This window comes from Penaeus vannamei, chromosome 1, assembly GCF_042767895.1.
Source record: "Penaeus vannamei isolate JL-2024 chromosome 1, ASM4276789v1, whole genome shotgun sequence".
Lineage (NCBI taxonomy): Eukaryota > Metazoa > Arthropoda > Malacostraca > Decapoda > Penaeidae > Penaeus > Penaeus vannamei.
In genome coordinates this window covers 10,001,212-10,008,711 of record NC_091549.1, presented here as the reverse complement: position 1 = coordinate 10,008,711, position 7,500 = coordinate 10,001,212, and positions in this window count along the sequence as shown.

The following is a 7,500-nucleotide window of genomic DNA, read 5'->3' as shown; positions in this document are numbered from 1 at the left end:
AAGCCAAAATATCGTAAAAAGGAGGGTTGTGATGTAGATAGCGTCATCTCTTTTTCACGTCGAGGGCAGTAACAGGTACAATGATCATGTTATTTAGCCTTTCTCGAAACGATCACGCGAATGGAGATTTTTGAAGTGGAAAATGCATTATGGATGATCTCTGCTGTGGGGTTTCGCAATGCAAGATCCAACGTCTATGGTGTTTTTTTGAAGTTTTTGATTTTTCATTTATTTCACGTTTTTATTATGCACTTTAGCACCTTCGTCCCTTTCTCGAAACAGAAATCTCAGTGATGATACCTTCAGATTTTGATAGCGTGAAGATTTTTGCCGTTATTAGAATGCCGCCGCATATCAGCGTGTAGGTTTTCGCAATGGAGGTTTAACGTCTATGGTGTGTGTGTTTTTAAGTTTTTGATTTTTCATTTATTTCACGTTTTTATTATGCACTTTAGCACCTTCGTCCCTTATTTAAAGAAATGTGTTATGATACCTTCAATGTTGATAGCGTGAAGATTTTTGTTTGTTAGAATGCCGCGTATAACGAACGACGTTATATCACCAATAAAATCGCGTGAGATTGGGACATACCAGACACTGTTTTTGCATTATTTTTGCGTTACTTGATGTTATATATAAAAAAAAAATCGCGTGAGATTGGCACTTACATGCACACTTTTAGGTCATGATTGGCACACCAGTCGCACCTTCTGCTAAATCGGGTCATATTTGGCCGTGACAGCCCTGGGGATATTAGATGAATTAATCTATTGCAATTGACAGAACACTGATTGATGCTGGTCCGACGACAGGTGGTTGGTGTACCCTCCCTCCCCTCTTCCCTCTTCCTCCTCCTCCTCTTCTCTGCTCTCTTACTTCTCTTCTCCTCTTCTCCGCCCTCCACCTTCTCCCTCTGCATCCTCCTCCTCCTCCTCCTTTTCTCTACCCTCCTTAACTCCCCTTCTCTTCCTCCTCCAACTCTCTCTCATCTTCTCCTCCTCCTCCTCCTCTTTTTCCTCTTCTCTGCTCTCTTACGTCTCTTCTCTTCTCCGCCCTCCACCTTCTCCCTCTGCCTTCTGCTTCCTCCTCCTTCTCCTTCTCCTTTTCCTTCTCCTCCTCCTCCCTTCTCCTCCTCCTCCTCCTCCTCTCCTCATTTTTCTCTGCCTCCTCTTGGCTTTCCCCCTCCTCCTCCTCCTTCACTCGCTCTCATCTTCTCCTGCTCATCATCTCCCCTCCTCCTCCTCCTTCTCTTTCCCCTTCCTTCTCCTCCTCCCCCTCCTCTTTCCCCTCCTCCTCCTCTCCTATCTTTCCACTCTTCCCTCCTCCTCCTTCACCCCCGCTGTAAATCTCCCCTCTCCTCCTCCACTTCCCTTGATCTCCCCTCCTCCTCCTCCCTCCTCTTCTGCTGCTCTTTGCTTTATCCTCCTCCTCCTCCCCGCTTCGTCTCCCTCTCCTCCTCCCACTTCGTCTCCCTCCTCCTCCTCCTCCTCCTCCTCCTCATTTCCTCATCCCTCCGCCCCGCCCCCTTGCCTCGTCCATCCTTTTTTTTTTCTGTGAGCTCAGTGTAGACAGGTCTAGGCTTACTGTTCATATTTAGCAGAGCCGCTATTGTACCCGCCATCTGATGCCACTTTAATTCTCGTTTTATGGCCGGCTTCCTGCACGTTCCTCTGGCGAAGGACCTCTCTGGCTCCCCCTCCCCCCTCCCCCACCCACCCCTCGCCTGTATATGTCTATTGAGTTTTTTTTGTGTGTGTGTCTTTCTATTTATCTTCATCTCTCTCCTTCTTTTAGTCTTGTCTTTTTTTCTGTTTCTCTCTCTCTCTCTCCTTCTCTTCCTCTTTCTCTATCTCTCTCTCTCTCTTAGCTGGCTCTCTCTCTCTCTCTCTCTCTCTCTCTCTCTCTCTCTCTCTCTCTGCTCTCTCTCTCTCTTCTCTCTCTCTCTCTCTCTCTCTCTCTCTGTCATTGTCTGTCTCTGCCTCTATCTATCTATCTATCTACCATTCACTTGTCTGTAATCTCTCTCTCTCTCTCTCTCTCTCTCTCTCTCTCTCTCTCTCTCTCTCTCTCTCTCTCTCTCTCTCTCTCTCTCTCTCTCTCTCTCTATATATATATATATATATATATATATATATATATATATATATATATATATATATATATATATATATATATATATGTATATATATATGTATATATAGTGAGTGAGATATGTTGCATATGTATATATATATATATATATATATATATATATATATATATATCTATTTCTCTCTCTCTCTCTATATATATATCGCCCATCCCTCCCTCCCTTTCTCTCTCTCTCTCTCCCTCCTTCTCTACCTCTCCTCCGTCAAAATTACTCCCTCCCCTCTCCCTGTGACCCCTTTTAAACCTCCTTGCAAACTATTTACCGCCGGGGTTTGCCTGAGAGGCCACCTGCTGTGCCCCAATAGGGGTGATCGAGGAGGGGGGGGTCTTGGGCACGATTGTCACTTCATTGCATCGTGCCGTAGTTTATCGTCGGCCTTACCCCCACCCCCTCTCCTCCCTCCCTGCCTCGCTCCCCTTTCCTCCCTCCCTACCTCGCTCCCCTTTCCTCTCCTCCCCTATCTCCTCTCTTCCTCCCTCAGTCCTCTCCTACCTCGCTGCACTTTCCTCCCTCCCTATCTCCCCTCCTCTCCCTGAGTCCTCCCCTCCCTCCCTCGCTCCCCTTTCTCCTCCTCCCTCCCTTTTCCTCCTCTCCTCTCCTCTCCTTTACTCCTCCTCCCTACCTCCCTCCCTCTCCTCCTCTTTCTTCCCTACTTCTCCTTCCCACCCCTCCCTCCTCCCCTTCACACAACTCTACGTCCTTCCTCCTCTCCCTCCCCCCCCTCACTCCTTTTCCTACTCCCTCTTCCCTCTCCCTCACCACTCCCTCCCTCCGCCCCCCAACACCCCTCCCCTGCCACTTAAAGAGTCACCTGCTGGTCCCAGGTTTGACAAGGCAGGTCAAAGTATACAATTATTATTAATTATGTCTGTATATTTTATAAAAGGGCAACTGGTTTATAAAGCCTTCTCTCCCGCATCTACCCCTCTCCTCCTTTCCCTCTCCCCTCCTTTGGCAGTTCCCTCTATAGTCTCCCTCTTCCCTCTCTCCTCTCCCACTACCTCCACCACCCCCTCCTGCCTCTCCCTCTCCCTCCCACCTTCCACCCCCTTCCCTCTCCTCTCTCTCCTCTTCTTCCCTCCTCTCTCCACCTCCCCCTCTCCTTCTCCATTCCCTTCCACCTCCCCTTCTCCCTCTCCATTCCCTTCCACCTCCCCCTCTCCATTCCCTTCCACCTCCCCCTCGCCTCACCCTCTCTTTCCCCTTCTCCCCCCCCCCTTCCTTCGAATCGTACCCACAGTCGATGGCGATGTGTATTAATGGCTATAAAGAGAAAATAATAAATAATATATGCGGTAGATGGCAGTAATTGAAAGAGCAGCAATTGGGGGCTTGATTGATGGGGGTATAAAGGGTTAAAAAAAGAGAAGAGCTGTTGATTTGCTTTTTGTGCTTTATTTTGATTGATTGAGTTTGGTTGTTTGTTTGATTTATTTGGTTTGTTTGTTCTTTTTGTTTATTTGATTTGTTGGGACTTTTTATGTCTGTGGATTTATATATTTACTTATTTTACGGAAGGTCTAATAGAAAATTTCGACAAGAGAGAGAGAGAGAGGGAGAAGGAAGGAGAAGTGGCAGAAATATTAACTTGAAGGAAGGAATAATTGAGAGAAGGGAGAAGATAAGGAGAGGAAGAGTTGAGAGAGAAGAAGGAAAGGAGTTAGAGAGAGACGGCAGAGAGCTAAGGGAGGAGAATGATTAGAGAAGAAGAGGGGCATAGAAAAGGAAGAGATTAGATTTACGATTTGACTATGATTCGACTATTTACTGGAACAGTGTACATGCTCTGTAAAAAGCCAGGATAAGATGCTACAGCATCTATCCAAACTGGCTATGCTTATATTTGTGTAAAGGGCTATTTTTCAAACATTAGTAATGCATGACTGAAGGGCTGACATTATGCCTATATTATACACATATCATCTAGTTGGTAAAAAAAACTTTTATATCCCTAAGCATATCGCAGACAAGACCAGTGTTTATGATGAAATTAATATAATCAATAAGTGCTGGTCTCTGGACAGTGCTATTTGATCGATTGGATGCAGGTTTTGAGCAACAAAGTAAGTTATGTGTAAGATTATGCGACTTTTACACATTTTGCAGTGTTGATATTTGCCTCCAAAACTGCAACCTTTACATAATGAATAGTGTATTGATATCCTATATGTAACCTGGTTAGCGTAACCTGCTGTCTCCGAGACAGTCCATCATAGACTTTGTATGGTTTGATAGCATCACATGTCCCGACAGTACTTTCATGATGCCGGATGGTACCATGTCCAATTCTCTTCCATTTTTCGGTGGTCCATACCTGGCCCTCACGTTTTCGAAGACAGCTGATAACACGTTTTTCGTTTAACTGACAGATAACGGTATTGCATAATATGGTTCTATATGGGGAAGTGATTGTTTTGCTAACTTAACTACCTTCTCGCTGGTTGATATTCTTGTATGAGAAGATATCCAGTATAATGACATTTGTATACCCTGCTCTGAGAGGCTAGCAATTTGGTGAAGGGTGTTGATAGCTACCATGTTTTCTGGACTAAATGTTAAGAGAGAGAGAGAGAGAGAGAGAGAGAGAGAGAGAGAGAGAGAGAGAGAGAGAGAGAGAGAGAGAGAGAGAGAGAGAGAGAGAGAGAGAGAGAGAGAGCACGGACCAATCTTTCAGCGCAATCGGACGAGCGTGCTTGGACCCTCCGAATCGAACCGACCGACCAACCGACAAACCCCGACCGAACCGACCAACCGAGGAACCCCGACCGAACCGACCAACCGACGAACCCGCCCGACCAATGAACCGACCGCATGCGAATGAGCAATTGAGTCCCGATTGCAGGAGATGCGGGCTTTGGGTGCAAACCGATTATCCGACTCACAAAAAAAGAAAAAGAAAAAGAAAAAAAAAGTTTAATTTTCTGCCCCTGTTGGGTCTCTTAACGCGGTGTGTTTATTTGTTTTGAAGTTCATTGTTATTGTTATTGCTCTTTTTGGTGGTTTTTCTTTTGTTTCCTTTTTTTCTTTTCTTTTTGCTTTTTCTTTCGCTTGTGTTTGATTTATTTTATTTTATTGTTATTATTTACTATTATTATTGTTATTATTATTATCATTATTATTTATTTATTTATTATTATTATTATATATTTATTTATTTGTGTGTATGTGTATTATTATGTGTGTGTGTATGTGTGTGTGTGTGTGTGTGTGTGTGTGTGTGTGTGTGTACCGTATCTTTGTGTGTGTGTGTGTATGTGTTCATTTCCGGCTCATTTATTTATTTATATATTTTGCTTGAATTTTGGTTCTCTGTTTGTTATGTCATGATGGATTGATTCTTCGTGGGATGTTTTTCGGGATGATTATAATTGTTGTTGTTGTTTTTATTGTTGTTCATATTATTATGTGAAATTGTTATTATTTGTTATTTATTATTTATGTTTCTTAGGAAGTTGTTGAGAGTTTGGATTGTTTTTTTTTTCTTTATCTTTTATTCCTTATTTTTCATTTCATGTTATTTGTTTCTTCTTTGTTCATTTGTTTTGGTTTTCGGAACCACATCCGTTGTTTATTTGTTTGTTTCTTTGTTTATTTATTGGGTTTCAATCGAAGGGCTTATATTTCTGTTTTCATATGTGGTTATTGTTTTTTTTTTCTTTTTCATTTTTTAATCTTGTCTACTTCTCAATAGAACTTTTGCGCGGCTCAAGTTATTTTCATTTGTTTCGTCATTTAGTTCTCTGTGGTTAGTATTTCCCTGTTTATTGGTTGGTGGTTGTTATTCGTTTATTTGTTTATTATTATTTGTTCTACGTTTTAATTTTATTTATTTATTGGGGGGGCTGAGTTTTCTTGGAGCATTATGCTATATATATATATATATATATATATATATATATATATATATATATATATATATATATATATATATATATATATATATATATATATATAAAACAGCTGACTATATATGACAGACTATTCGTGGAACATTTTGTTGACTCCATTTTGTTATTTGATATTACTTGTTTTGCTTCTGGTTTAGATCATTTTAGAAAATACTGCTGCATAAACAACAGCAGTGGCCTTCATCATCAGTCAGAGAGTGTTCAAACTGACCGCATGATCACCGGTTTGATCTGTTCACCTTGTAGAACAGTAGAACAGAGAAGAACAAAAGGGAGAGCGTAGGAGGTCGGTTTATGTGTAATGGTTAAAGTGAGAGTAATGATAATTCTTTTACTTTTTTTTTTCTTTTGTATTAGCTGTCATTTCGCTAGATACTAGGCACTAGATTTCCCCAGAAAAAGGGAAAATGGGGGGGGAAAGAAATAAAGGGGGGGGGGGGGTTTTAGGGGGGGGGGAAAAGGGAGGGGGAGGAGAGGGGGAGGGGGAGAAATAAAAAATAAAAAAAAAAAATAAAAAAACTAAAAAAAAAAAAAAAAAAAAAAGGGGGGGGGGAAAGAAGAAAGGAAGGAAAAAGAATAAAGGGGAAATAAAGGGAAAATAAAGGGAAAAAATAGGGAAAATAAAAAGGGGGAAAATAAGAGAATAAGGAAATAGGGAAAAGGGGGGAAAAAAAAGGATAAAAAGGGAAAAAAGGGAAAAAAAATAAGGGAAAAAAGGGGGAAAAAATAAAAAATAAAAAAAGGGGGAGAGGGAGAAGAAGGAGAGGGAGAGAGAAGGGGGGGGGAAGAGGGGAGAAAAAAAAAAAAAAAAAAAAAAAAAAAAAAAAAAAAAAAAAAAAAAAAAAAAATAAAAAAAAAAAAAAAAAAAAAAAAACAAAAAAAAAAAAAAAAAAAAAAAAAAAAAAAAAAAAAAAAAAAAAAATTTTTAAGGGGGAGTCAGTTAAAAGAGTTGAAAGCGGTTTGCAACAAGCAGGCAAGCGGTGGGGGAGGGGGGGGGGCATGCAGGTGGGGGTGGAATGTCGTAATGTGTAAACCGGGACAAGAGGCTTATCGGCAGCATGGTTTGTGGGTGGAGGGGGTGGGTGTGGGCGGTTATCTTAGGTGCTTATATGGGGGTTTATGATGTGGGTTGTGTGGGGCGCGCGTATGTATAGTCTGTGGGTATGGACGCCCGTGCCCGTTCGTGCCTATCCATAACTTCGCGTACGCCTATATCCAAGCGCACGGTCATACCCCTCACGCATATCCATTTCTCAAAGGCACACCCGTACCCATACACCAACAAAACCCATCCATACCCACACATCCCTATCAAGCACCCCCCCCCCCCACCCACACGCCCATACCCCCCCACGCCATACCCACCCATTAAGGGCCACCCATTTTACCCATAAAAAACACGCAATTTATTTTCCCCCCCCCCCCCCCCTCCCCCCCCCC